This window comes from Lithobates pipiens, unplaced genomic scaffold (genome assembly GCF_037356315.1).
Source record: "Lithobates pipiens isolate NorthernLeopardFrog02 unplaced genomic scaffold, aLitPip1_a1.2 Scaffold_16, whole genome shotgun sequence".
Lineage (NCBI taxonomy): Eukaryota > Metazoa > Chordata > Amphibia > Anura > Ranidae > Lithobates > Lithobates pipiens.
The window spans coordinates 416,356,689-416,371,585 of NW_027507748.1; positions in this window are offsets into that span (position 1 = coordinate 416,356,689).

The window sequence follows — 14,897 nt, forward strand, 5'->3', positions numbered from 1 at the left end:
TGGGGTCTTTTGTGACCTCTTGGATGAGTCGTCGCTGCGCTCTTGTGGTAATTTTGGGTGGCCGGCCACTCCTGGGAAGGTTCACCACTGTTCCATGTCTTCGCCATTTGTGGATAATGGCTCTCACTGTGGTTCGCTGGATTCCCAAAGCTTTGGAAATGGCTTTATAACCCTTTCCAGACTGATAGATCTCAATTACTTTCTTTCTCAATTGTTCCTGAATTTCTTTGGGTCTCGGCATGATGTGTAGCTTTTAAGGATCTTCTGGTGGACCTTACTGTGTCAAGCAGCTCCTATTTAAGTGATGCCTTGATTGTGAACAGGTGTGGCAATAATCAGGCCTGGGTGTGGCTAGAGAAATTGAACTCAGGTGTGGACAACCACAGTTATAGTATGTTTTAACAAGGGGGGCAATCACTTTTTCACACAGGGCCATGATGGTTTGGATTTTTTTTCACCTTTAATAATAAACACCTTCATTTACAAATTGCATTTTGTGTTTACTTGTGTTGTCCTTGACTATTGTTTAAATTGGTTTGATGTTCCGAAACACTTAAGTGTGACAAACATGCAAAGGAACAGGAAATGAGGAAGGGGGCAAACACTTTTTCACACCACTGTACTTACTGACTGCACGCACTGATTATCAGATATGCAAAGACCGAAGAGCAGTAGCGATCTGAATCACAAATCTAAAAAGCGCGAATCGTCTCTCAGCAAACTTCTACTAACACGAGATCAGCAGAAGGAGCCCAAAGGGTGCCAGATGTGGTGCTGAACTTCCCTTTTCTAGTCCCGCTGTACACGGCTTACGTCACCGCGTTCTTGGCAACCGCAAAATCCGACAACTTGGTCCGACTGTGTTTATGCAACAGTTTTGGACACAATCCGTCGGACAAAATCCGTCGGACAAAATCCAACGGATTTGGTTGGCATAATGTCCGACCGTGTGTACAGGGGCTTAGTCTGCAGGGACGAGTAATACCATCCTTTGTTCTTAGAGTAAAAAGCCAGGGGAGGTTCGTATGGACCACACTAGACCCCCCCCCCCCCCCCGTGAACATCAGCAAGCATCGGCCTGGCAATGTCCATGCTGGCACTGTGGGCGCCGCAGAGTGCACCACGGTCCCAATAAAGCAATGCTTGGCAGGCCGAGAGAGATGAACAGAGGAAGAAGAGAAGAGGTGAAGAGAGAGAAAAAAAAAGGGGGGGTGGGAGGTGGGGGAGGGGGATGCAGGGGGAGGAGTGAGCATCAGGAGGCCCCCACGGGGGATTGTCAGCTCCTACAGGGCTAGAGCCTCACACCCATCTCTATATGCACTTACAATGGCAGGGGTAGTTAGTCGGTCACCAAGTCGGCAGCAGACGCCATCTCCTGTAGGTAGTCTGAGGTGCCAATGAAATACCTCCAAGGCCTCCATTTCTCGCGAAACTTTTCTTCCGTATTGGGTTCCCTTAATCTGACACCATCGAAAACAAAGAGGGGGTCACAAAGGGAAGATAGTGAAGAGTTTTTTATGAGTCATGGACCATCTAGTGTTGACTTTCAGGCTGGCTTCCTTTAGGGAAGTGTTAAGGATACCCTTATAGGATCTAGAGAAGGCCCTGTGCCATTTGTCCAGATCCCATTGTTCCTGAAGGTCAGCTTCCCAGACTAGCATGAAAGGGGGTTTTGAGATGGTTTGGACAAGTGACCAGTAAATTATGGAAATGCCTCCCCTCTGCTCCATGACTTGACTACACCATTGTTCGTAGGGTGAAAACTGAGGTGGGTTAGGTTTCGTCAACCAAATAGAGTGAAGGTAATGAGCTATTTGACAGAACCTAAACAGGTCTGAGTCAGGTAGATCCAGATTATTAACACAGTAGGCAAGCAATATGGGGCCCACAGAGGTGAAAAAGTGTCCGATCCGGTATCCCCTTATCCAGCCACCACTTGGCGGCCCTAATTTCCATTTCTGGGCTAAAGTCTGGATTGTGAAATATATGAGCCAAGGGTGTGCTATCAGAAACCAGAGATGAGGACCACTTGAGCTTATCCCACAGGGCTATAGCATGGGACAAGGAGGGGGAAAGAATGGGAGGTCAATTTGTGGGTAGACACCATAGGAGAAAGTATAGGATGTGAGAGGGAACAACCTGCCTCTCAATGTCTACCCAGTCCGGTTTGACCAACTTAGGGTATACTGTGGAAAGCTGGGAAAGTCTCATGGCCTGTTAATAGCAGAGCATGTTTGGGAGACCCAGTCCACCTCTGATCCTTAGTCTGAAAAGCGTGTGTTGCGAGATTGGGTGTCCCGACTTACCCCAGACAAATTTAATGATTTTGCTTTGTAAGGAGCTCATGTGGTCCTTCCTGATTAGAATTGGAAGAGAGCGAAAAAGATATGAGTGTCAGGTCACCTTGAGGCGAGGTGACAGATGCACACCGTAGGGATCAGGAGTTCACCGCAAGGTTGTGGACCCTACGGCTGACTGCTGCGGACGGGAGACAGGTCCCACTGGGGTTAGAGCGTAAGATTCCCTGGAGCGCGGAGTCTAAGAGCCAGCAGGTGTTCACCGGAGCCTCGAGTGGTGAGGATGGACTTGGCTGCAACTGGCTCCAGGTCGTGACCCCCAGGGTCCCCCAGCTCACACCCACAGTAGGCAACAGGAGGATAGGGATGGTGAGGGACAAAGCCAAGGTCGGAGTCACAAGCAGACAGAAATAGACAGGGACACGCCAAAAGGTCAGGATCACAGGCAAACAGGGATAGTCAAAGACACGCCAAAGTCGGTAACAGAACAACAGAAGAGCACACGGCAGGTAACAGGAAGCTGAACACACAAAGGAATACACAATGGTTGATCAGCACTGTTGGCTTGCAGTGCACAGGTTAATAAAGGTTCCCTGATAGGGCCTGGGGTGGAGCCATGCTTAGAGGAGAGGTTATAAAAACCACCAGGTGGAAGTGGCTGGCCTCTTAGTCTGAACACATGAGGGGAGGTAAGCAAACAGGAAGATCATTGCATAACTATGACAGTACCCTCCCTCTTACGAGGCCTCCCCCTCCCCCGCCTGGGTCCAGGCTTAAAGGGAAACTCCAGATGGAACCTCCTTCACAGACGAGGAGCAAAGACCTCAGATGCAGTGATCCAAGACCTCTCCTCAGGGCCCAACCCTTTCCAAAGTACGAGGTACTGAAGAATGCCTTTACAGAGCCAGGAATCCAAAACTTGACTAACCTCGTATTTTAGATTATCCTCAGAGACCGAAACCGAGGTAGGGAGAGGACGAGAGGACTTGAGGACTAAAGGCTTTTTAGGAATGGGTAAGGGCATGAGAAGAACAGGAGTCTGAGTAGGGTCCCCCACACCCTTAAAGATGAGCTGGGCATCCATAACAGGACCACCAGACTGGGCAGAGGTCAGTGGATCCCTGAGGTCAGGTTGGTTAGAAGGTGACCTGTCACAAGAGTCAAGCTGGATAGCTGCAACACCAACAGAATGCAGAGAACCCTGAGAAAAAGATTGAAAACCCCTCCTGGCCGAATGAGGTATTCTATCCAAAGGATGGATTGAGCCTCTTAAACGGGTTTGAATGGACATAGTAGCAGTAGAGTGAGATCAGGTCACCGAAGGTGCTGAACAAGAAGCAGGAAGCACATTGGGCATGGGCTGGACTGGCATAACTGGTGAAGAGGTCGACTGAATAGTATTGTCAGGTGTAGCGACCATCTCAATCGCATCACAGGGCATAGCAACTTGCAGACAAGTTAGCCTGGCTGTGCGCCCAAGGGAGATTAGGGACAGGCAAAGGTAAATGGTTATGTGAACTGGAGTGAATGATCGACTCAGGTTCATAGGTGGGCCCCTCATGCAGAGTACAACATGACCTAGAGAGTGCATCAGTCTGACTATTGCAGGACGCATCCCAGAGATCGCTATATACAGCGGGAAGAGCAGAAGATACTGGGATGGTGGTAACAGGAAGTTTCTCCTTTGGGGTACCCTTGAGTAGGCAGGAAGAGGAACAGGAGGAACCCCAAGCCAGGATCTGTCCAGCAGACCAGTCAATGTGTGGAGAATGGAGCCGTAACCAAGGAAGACCTAATATGATAGGAGATGAAGCCTTAGGTAAGATAAGGAAGGATATCTCCTCCTGGTGGAGTGTCCCTACTGACATCTAAGCAGGAAGAGTCTGAAAGCAGATAGGGCCCCCTGGGAGAACCGTGCCATCAATCGCCAATACCACCAATGGTGTTGTAAGGGGCAAAAGGGTAAGTCTCATGGAGGATGCAGTTTCCCAATCCATGAAATTGGCAGCGGCTCCGGAATCCAGATGTGCTAAGACCGAACGACAGGAAGCACCGATATGAAGCAACACAGAAAGGAGAAGACGAGAAGGTGAAGGTGATATTTCAGGGTCTAATACTCCACCTTCCAGATGTATTAGCCCTGACCGTTTTTCCAGACGAAGAGAACAAGTGTCACGGAAATGACCTTTGGCCCCACAATAGAGGCATAGGCCCAGAGTTCTGCGCCTAGCACGTTCTTCGGGAGATAACTTAGTCCAGCCCAACTGCATAGGTTCCTCGGTAGGCAGGGGGTGCTCCTCGGATCGAAGAGAAGGGACTGGGGGCTAAGGCTGCCTAAAGAACGGGGAGTGCTGGCGTCTTTTTTCCAGGGCCCTCTCCTGAAAGCGAATATCAATCTGGTTACACAAGGTGATGACACTGTCCAGATCAGCAGGAAGGGATATTCCTGCTAATTCATCCTTCACTCTATCAGAGAGGCCATGTAAAAAGGTTGCAACTAGGGCCTCATTATTCCAGCTCAATTCAGCTGTGAGGATACGGAAACTGAAGAGCATACTGTCCCACAGACGTGGACTCTTGACAGAGACGTAAAAGAGCGCTAGCCGCTGAGGAGACACGACCCGGTTCCTCGAAGATATTCCGAAAAAGTTTCAAGAAATCAGACAGGCTAGAAACCACTGGATCATTCAGTTCCCACAGAGGGGCAGCCCAAGCTAGCGCCTCGCCGGACAGGAGGGATATGATCTATGCTACTTTTGCCCGATTGGACAGGAAGTTTTGGGGCTGAAGTTCAAAATGAATTGTGCACTGGCTGGAAGGAACCCCCTGCAAGCCTTGGAGTCCCCAGAGAAACGTCACGGAGCTGGCAGTAATAATGCATGCGTGGATGCGACTGATGCGATAGGTGCAGCTGCTGACTGTACTTGAGGCTGCAGGTTCGGGGTTCCCAAGGAAGCCTGTAGCTTCTCGAAGCGGGAAGCCAGATCTTGAAGGAATCGCATCACCTGGTCTGATGCGATTCTTGGGTCTCAAGTCTGCGAACTAAGTTCTGCAATGGATCATCTGCAGGAAGCGGCACGTCAGCCGGGTCCATGGCTGATCAAACTGTCAGGTCACCTTGAGGCGAGGTGACAGATGCACACCGTAGGGATCAGGAGTGCACCGCAAGGTTGTGGACCCTACGGCTGACTGCTTCGGACGGGAGACAGGTCCCACCGGGGTTAGAGCATAAGATTCCCTGGGGCGCGGAGTCTAAGAGCCAGCAGGTGTTCACCAGAGCCTCGAGTGGTGAGGATGGACTTGGCTGCAACTGGCTCCAGGTCGTGACCCCCAGGGTCCCCCAGCACACACCCATAGTAGGCAACAGGAGGATAGGGATGGTGAGGGACAAAGCCAAGGTCGGAGCCACAAGCAGACAGAAATAGACAGGGACACACCAAAAGGTCAGGATCACAGGCAAACAGGGATAGTCAAAGACACGCCAAAGTCGGTAACAGAACAACAGAAGAGCACACGGCAGGTAACAGGAAGCTGAACACACAAAGGAATACACAATGGTTGATCAGCACTGTTGGCTTGCAGTGCACAGATTAATAAAGGTTCCCTGATAGGGCCTGCTTAGAGGAGAGGTTTTAAAAACCACCAGGTGGAAGTGGCTGGCCTCTTAGTCTGAACACATGAGGGGAGGTAAGCAAACAGGAAAATCACTGCATAACTATGACAATGAGTCTCTGGAGGAGAGTAATTTTGATGGAGGTAATTTTGCCCAACCATGAAAGTTTGTATTGGGTCCAGGCTTTAAGGTCTGTTTCTATCTTCTGGTACATGGGGTTAGCAGAATGCAATTGTTCAAACTTGGGAGTAAGATTTATACCTAGGTACCCAATGGTAGATTTGCTCCATCCAAATTGAAAGGATTCCGTCAGTTGGGCCACCAGTGATGGCTAAAGAGAGACATTGAGTACTTGTGATTTGTGTAGTTAATCTGCAGTCCTGAGACCTCTGAGAATTCTTCTAAGAGTGTGCATATGTCAGGAAGGAAGGTGACCGGGGAGGTGATGAAGAGGAGTAGGTCATCCGCAAAGAGACCACATATATGTGTGTTTGGGGCCATAATTGACCCCCACTATTTTTGGGTTTGTGCAGATGTCAATTGCCAGGGATTCTATTGCTATGACAAAGATTAATGGAGATAAGGGGCAGCCTTGGCGTGTGCCTTTAGCTATTTTAACGAGATCTAAATAGAGGCTCTGTAGGCGAATCCTAGGCGAATCCTAGCTTCATGCATAGAATATAATGACCTGAGAAGGCCTGTAAAATGAGGACCAAATCCCTATTGGTCCATTAGGGCAAACAGGTAGGGTCAAGAGACAGAATCAAATGGCTTTTGGAGGTCGAACAACAGCAACATACCGGTCAGTTTAGAACCGCCATCCCAACCTGACTGTAAAGCCCCGTACACATGATCGGAAATCCCACCAGCAAAAGTCCGATGAGAGCTTTTGGTCGGATATTCCGAATGTGTGTATGCTCAGACTTTTGCTGGTGGAATTTCCATCAGCAAAAGATTGAGAGCAGGTTCTCTATTTTTCCAACGGAAAAAGTTCAGATCGGAAATTCCGATCATCTGTAGCAATTCCTACGCATGCTTGGAATCAATTCGGCACATGCTCAGAAGCATTGAACTTCATTTTCTTGGCTCACTGTAGTGTTGTACGTCACGGCGTTCTTGATGGTCGAAAGTTTGAGCGGAATTCCGTCTGAAAAACTATCCAAGATTTTTTTGTTTTTCCAACGAAAACTCAGATCGTGTACGCAGCATAAGAGGGAGACAGTGTCTACTGCTCTCCTAATTTGGTCTGGGCCCTGTCTTCCTGGGATAAACCCCACTCGATTTGTATGAATGCATGCTCCTATAAAGGAAGTAAGGCAATTGGCCATGACTTTAGTCATGATCTTTAAATCACCTTGTGTTTGTTGTTGGAGTATCCAGGAAGGACGGGTTTGTCTATGTGTGTGCTGGCCAGTGCACCGGACTTAAGGCTTTCTGACTGCAACAATTTTGTAAGTGCAATATGTTGTTTTATTTGCCCCAATCAATTTAAGGTTTTACACTTATTTGGAGCCTTTATATTTTTTTCTGCCTTGTATATACATCCATGTGTCTCGGTCCAAATGAGATGACCTGAAGAGTACTGGGTTTACTTTTTGTGCTGTGGAGATTGTGCCATCTTTATAAGGGGTCGGGAGACCAGCAGCACTACCTGAGATGTCCAGGAGATTGTATCGTCATTACAGGCTTTCTATGATCCTCTCTAACGGGGATCATGGGCTTCTGGTAAGAAGTAACTCTTTGTGTAGCGGTGGTAGATTCAACACAGTTCACATTAAGATTTGAAGATTCACTTCAGTTATGGATGGACTTCACTTTTTAGTACATCATTTTTAGTTTTACATGGGTGTATGTTATATACATTTGATTTCATTTATTATTGGACTCTATTTAAAGAATTGTTTTGCCTATATGCTAAATTTTTCACTTTATATCATTTTTCATTTGTATTTTTATCGGAATGCATTCATCTGTTCTTTGATGATTCACATGATTTTGTATATATGATTTGTTTTTCATATGTTTGGTGCAGGCACTCTGTTTCTTAACATAGCACAGTGAATCAGAATATGGCCTCCCCTCTTTGTCTTTGATTCACGCCGTTTTTGGGTAACTCCATGGTCGGTGTGTTTCTGACATGTAGGTGAGGTTATTCATATATTCACTTTTATATTTCACTGGTTTAGCGCAATTCGAAAATTTTATTTATTCTTGTTACTGTAGTAATGTTATGCAGGAGAACTGCAGCTTCCATTGGTTTTGCATAGAGACCCCTTTTGATTGTAGGTCCACTTTATCGAGCACATCACCTATACCGTAGCGCAGTTTCTTTTCTAGTTTTTCCATTCTTTAAATCATTATTGATCAGGGATATTGGCCTATAATTGCTTACCTCACCTGAGTCTTTATCAGATTTTGGAATGATGGTTATAAATGCAGAGTTTAACTGTGTGCCAAGAGGATCTCCTTTGGTTTTGGTGTTAAAAAAATAGCCATGTAGGGGGCGTGGCCTGGACGGAGACCGAGATGGCTGCCTAACTTGGGAGCTCCCGCATTCCGGGGACGTTTTAGCTGCACATACGGGAGCCTACCACCCTTCCCTGCTATGCACAGATCCACCAGAAGCTCGTCCGTCTCCCGCACCCCTAAGGATCCCCAGACCCCACAAGGGAGGCACATTCCGGAGATTTTCCGGTCTCAGAAACACCAGGCCCGCGTGCTTCTGCAGGCCCAGTCCCCGGCCTCGCCTGACGAACCATCGCCTGCTACCATGCCCGGAGCATCCTTGTCTGCGGCCGGAGGGACTCATCCTCCGAGCCTCCTGGATCTGGAGAAGGTGGCACAGGACATTAAATGTACAGTGACAACGGCGATTGCAGATCTTAAGGCCGACATCCTTGCGGTGGCCCACCGCATGGACAACGTGGAACAGACCACACAGACGCACGCTGCCGCCATTCGCCAGGTACAGTCTGCTTATGATTCCCAACTTGCCCAAGTTTTTGAGCTTCAGACATGTCGAGGACCTCGACAATCGGGGCCGCCGGCACAATATTCGGGTGCGAGGGATCCCCGAAACCGTCGAACCTGACGCCATCCAGCCAACACTATGCGCCATTTTTAACGACCTCATGGAGCGACCGGCGGACTCCCCCATAGACATGGAAAGGGCGCACCGTGCCCTCCGTCCTCCACCCAGAGACTCTGAGCCCCCCAGAGACATAATTTGTTTCCTTGTGAATTTCCCCCTCAAGGAAGAAATACTCCGCAAGGCACGTATGAGAGGCCGTATACTGTTTAATGGAACTGAGGTGAAGCTGTTCCAGGACCTTTCGCAAATTACCCTCCAGAACAGGAAGGCATTGCGACCATTATTGGAAGCCCTGCGCACCAGGAACATCCAATATCGTTGGAGGTTCCCCTTTGGCCTATCCGCATCCGCCAGGGGGCGCTCGGCTCTCCTCCGTACACCTGAAGACCTTCCGGCTTTTTGTGCTCAACTTGATCTCCCTTTTGTTGAACTTCCGGACTGGTATTCCATCTTCTTCCCAGCTGAACCTTGGAGGCCGGTGACGCTCAACCCTTCACCGAAAGCGGTTCGTCAGCGATCCCGTCATCGTAGGCCTGGACCGGTGTCGCCGAATGCCCGCCCGGTACGCCGCAACCCACGTCAGCGCAGCCCCTCTCCTCCGTTAATGAGAGGGGAAGATTTGGTGGAATGAGGAACTCTGTTGCCGCCGAAGATCTGCCGTCCGTGAGTACCACACCAGCCTCTCCACCCCTCCTCCCCCGGGACCTGCCTTGTTTCTCCCTCTACCCCCTCTTCCGTTTTCACTGACGGCCCGGGTTGTTTGTTTTACCCACAGGATCCCCTCGTTCTCTGACCATGTGCCTATCCTCGAAGTTGTCCTTCAGCCCCCCCGAACGACTCTACCCGCACGGACCACCGTCTAGTTACTTCGTCCGCTGCTTGCCACTACTGCCGACTCGTTTTGAACCTTCGTCTCGACCCTTTGGAAATCTGAGGGGAGACTGGATTGACCTATGGCTTAAATGTCGTTGGGGACGGCGTTCCCTTCGTATAGGGCACAGTGGAGACCTTACCTGCATTGAGTTTATCGTGCCTCCGCCTCATCTCCACGCTCAGCTCCTGGCAATAGACTTAATGCACAATGTTCCTGCGATGGATCCGTTCGCTGCTCTCTGCCGCTCACTCCCCTTCCGAGAACCTGTGACACGAAGCCTCTCACGCCTCCTGAGGAACTGCAACGTGTGCCTTCCTACCCACTAGCTACTGGCTGTCCTATGGTCTTTTCATTTGCACCCATCACCATACCTGGAAGCATGTGGACCCTGAGCGCCTCCATCTGCTTGGCTCTCTCTGGAGAAGATCTCTAATGGATATGTCCTGGCCTACACCTTACCCTATGGATGGGGCTACTGCACCGTGGGGGGGGGGGGGGTTGTTGGGGGTTTTCTCCCTTTTTTTTTTTTTTTTTCTTCTTCTCGCATCCCCTTGAACTGGCTGGTGCACGGACTTCCTTCTCCTTGGCCGGCTTCCGGCTCTCCTTTTTTGTGCTCAATTTGTAAGGCGATCTAGGCTGTTTGAATGTTAGCTGAACTCTCTTTCATGTTTTGTTTGCAATTACTGCATGATATTATGTTCAAAGTTTGTTCCTGCTGTTTCCATACGTGGTCCTCCCTTAGGATCCCCCCTTTTCCTTGGTAGGCTCCCCACTACGCTCGGGCCCACCTTACAATAGGTGGAGTCCCCCTCACCTCCACTCTCACCCCCGGGACGCGGCCATCCTGCGATCCCCGCCTGTTTTACAGTCCCCACACAGCGGTCTCTTTGAAGACCAAGCTGACATACCGGAATCCCCCCTCCACCCCTTTAGGTGGGTAGCTGGTCTAACCCTACCTCTGGTTATCCCCCCTCCGGATCCCCACCCTTGTCTCCTTCTTCTCTCCTCCTCCCGCTTCTTTTCCGGCTCTCCCTTCCCTTTTCTCCCCTCCTTGTCTTTTCTTCTGTCCCTTCCCTGCCCCCTCTCTCGATCTCACCTTTTTAAACCCCCTCCCTTCCCTTTCTCTTTCCTCCCCTTCTTGCCCTTCTCATCCGCTTTCTCTTAGGGGTGTAGCCCCCCCTCTATCCTTCCCCCGTTTAGATCCCTACTCCTACTGACCCCGGGTACGGGTCCTGCTTCCGTTTGCCTCTGGTGATGCGGCCCTCTCCCCCGATTAGTAGTCCTCTGCAGCTGAAATGTGTATCCCTTAATGTGAAGGGTCTAAACTTACCGGAAAAGAGGTCCCAGGTGCTCTCATCTTTAACCAAATTCAAGGCTCACTTTATTTTTTTGCAGGAGACGCACTTCCGTTCTGATGCCATTCCGAAACTGTCTAACCACGTATACCGGTCTGCCTTCCATGCCACCAATCCTGTTGCGAAATCAAAGGGCTTCTCTGTTCTTATCTCCAAGCATGCCAATTTCCATTTGACTGACTCCCTGGTGGACCCTGAGGGCAGGTACGTCTTTCTCAAAGGTACTTATGCATCCACGCCAATCACGTTGGCCAATATCTATTGCCCCAACGAGCACCAGGTCACCTTTTTCCGCAAAACTTGTGCCCTTCTGTCCTCCTTCCAGAACGGAATGCTCCTTCTGGCGGGTGATTTTAATGTACCCCTAAACCCTCTCCTAGATACGTCCACCGGAACCTCATCGTTGCCCTATAAGGCCTTACGCCAGATCAAAGCCCAACTGCAAGCCCTGTCCCTCCACGATGCGTGGCGCACCCTCTATCCCTCGACTAAAGACTACACTTACTTCTCGGCCCCCCACCAAAAATATTCCAGAATTGACTTTTTCTTCCTGTCCCAAGCCGACCTCCCCTTCCTGCACCATTCCTCCATTGAACCCATGTTCCTCTCTGACCACCACCCTATTACGCTCACACTATCTTTCCCCGAATCTTGCCCTAGGACAAAAATCTGGCGGTTCAACCCGTCCACTGTTAAAGACTCCCTCGCCCTGGAACGCATCCGCACACGTCTGCGGCTCTACTTTCAGGAGAACTCAGGCTCGGTAGTCTCCCCGATCTCCCTCTGGGAGGCGCACAAATGCGTGATCAGGGGAGAGTTGTTGGCCTTGTCCTCGCAGGCCAAAAAACTTGACCAGGAACGTGTATCTTCCCTAATGCAACGGCTGAACTTGCTCGAACTCGCCCACAAACAATCTCAGGCTCAATCCACCCTCCAGCACCTGATCCAAACTCGCACTCTAATCGCGGAGGAGTTGGGCAGACGCGCTAAGAGGCGATACATCCTTGGCCAACGAATCTTTTATGAACATGGCAACAAATGTGGCCGTCTCTTGGCGCGCTCTGTTCAGTCCGCCAAACTGTCCCCCACTGTACATAACCTACGGTCCTCTAAGGGCCCCCTATTGACTAAGAATGCTGACATCGCAAAGGAATTTGAAACCTTCTATACCAAACTTTACAACCTCCGACTGCCCCGACAGTCCCAGACTGCGCGTGACACACACAATGCCCTTATTACGGAATTTCTTTCCCTCCATGGCCCTAAATCTATCCCCCCCCCCAGTGTGTACAGTCTCTAGAGGCGCGGTTTTCGCCCCTTGAGCTGGATGTTGCCCTTAAACAAATGAAAGTTGGTAAAAGCCCGGGTCCTGATGGGTTTTCCCTTCAATACTATAAGACTTTCCAAGATGTCCTTTCCCCTAAACTACTCCACACGTTTGATGCCTTAGCTGATCCGTCTGCGCAACCAGGTGAGATGTTGAGAGCTCACATTTCGGTAATACCGAAGGAAGGCAAGGACCCCCTTCTACCGTCTAGCTATAGACCAATCTCGCTACTAAACGTAGACATAAAAATCTATGCGAAGATTCTTGCCAACAGACTGCTGCCCTTGATTCCTGACCTCATCCCTAACGACCAGGTGGGTTTTGTCCCGGGTAGGGAAGCCAGAGACGGCACCACCCGTGCTTTAAATCTACACCACTGGCTCACCTCGTCCAAGACCCAGGGCTTTCTGCTCTCCCTTGATGCCGAGAAGGCGTTCGATAGAGTGGCCTGGGACTACATGCGAGCAGTCCTGATATCCATGGGACTGGGGGACCGCATGCTCGCTTCCATCATGGCACTGTATTCCGCCCCCACTGCGGCGGTGAGAGTAAATGGCCACCTATCGAACGCCTTTCCCATCACCAATGGCACCCGCCAAGGCTGCCCCCTCTCCCCCCTAATTTATATCCTTACTTTGGAACCCCTCTTAAACAAACTCAGGACAAACCCTGATATTAGGGGGGTGGCGGTGGGGGACAGGGAATATAAGGTCTCCGCGTTCGCTGATGACGTTTTGCTCTCCCTGACGTCCCCCCGTACCTCCCTGCCCTCTCTACTCCAAGACCTTGAGGCCTTTGGGAGAATCTCCAACCTCAAAATTAATTATACCAAGTCTCAGGCGTTGAATGTCACCCTGCCCCCTTCCGAAGTCACCCATTGTCAGGACGCCTTTCCCTTTAAGTGGGAACGGACCGCGATCTCCTACCTAGGTATTAAACTCCCGCATCACCTCCCGGACCTTTACTCCCTCAACTTTCATGCTACTTTGATCCAAACCCAAAACTATCTTAAAGATTGGCAACATTTAAACGTGTCATGGTTTGGCCGGGCGGCCTTGCTTAAAATGATTGTACTACCTCGCTTCCTTTACCTATTCCAAACCATCCCTATAGCCCTGCCCCATTCTTTTTTCTTATCTTATCGGCAGATGTGCTCTACCTTCTTATGGAAAGGTTCGCCCCCGAGGATCAAATATGCCCGTCTCACGTTACCCAAATCAAAAGGTGGTATTGCCCTCCCGGACCTTTATAAATATTATGTAGCCTGCCATCTCACTAGAATCGCAGACTGGAACATTCACTCCCGCGATAAACTTTGGGTTCTTTTGGAAAATGCCTTTTCTCCTATACCTATCCACCTTCTTCCCTGGTTGCTCCAGTCACAATGGCCCCCGGCGCTTGCCAGGCACCCATTTATCCACACCTCCCTGTTACTTTTCAAGAAACTCCCAGTTGGCTTAGATTTTGCTCCGACCCCGGGCCCCTTGACCACGCTACGAGGCAATCCGGATTTCCCCCCTGGCAATTCACCCACATTTCTTTGGCGAGAATGGCCTTTCGAGGACGTTCTGGCCTCCCACTTCTACCCAGGGGGTAAGGTTGCCTCCCATGCCACTCTCGAGAGCCTCTCCAAGTCCTCCTCCTTTTCATTCTGGACATATCGGCAAATTCGCCACTTTCTTTCCACCCGAGATGCGCCTAATTGCTGGACGAGACGGCTCACCCCCTTCGAGGACTTGTGCAATCACAAGACACCTCAGAAGCACCTCATCTCCCTCCTGTACGCTCTCATTTCGGACCCGGGTGTCCTGGACCTCTCCCCATCACAATCCTCCTGGCATAGGGAACTAGCTACTTCCCTGTCACCCGGAGATTGGACGAGAATTCACGAATATGCACACGGTGGCTCGATGAATGTTGCTGTCCAGGAGAATGGATATAAAATCCTCACGCGATGGTATAGGACCCCCTCTCGCCTCCACAAGTTTTCCCCCGCCGTCCCAAATACCTGTTGGAGATGCAATGCTGATGTTGGGACGATGATTCACGTCTGGTGGACTTGCCCAAGCCTCCAACTATTTTGGAGGGAAGTCCACAGACTTATCCTGGCAGTTACCACCTATAACCTGGACTTTACACCGGAGCAGTTTCTTCTCCATCACACGTCCCTGTCTAAAAAAACTTACTTTAAATCCCTAGCTATGCACATGGTCAACGCCGCAAGATTGTGCATCCCCAGACACTGGCGGACCACACACACCCCAACTTTGGGTGAGTGGTTTGCCACTATCTCCAGGATTGGTGACATGGAAGAGCTGATCCATATTGCGCAGGAAAGGA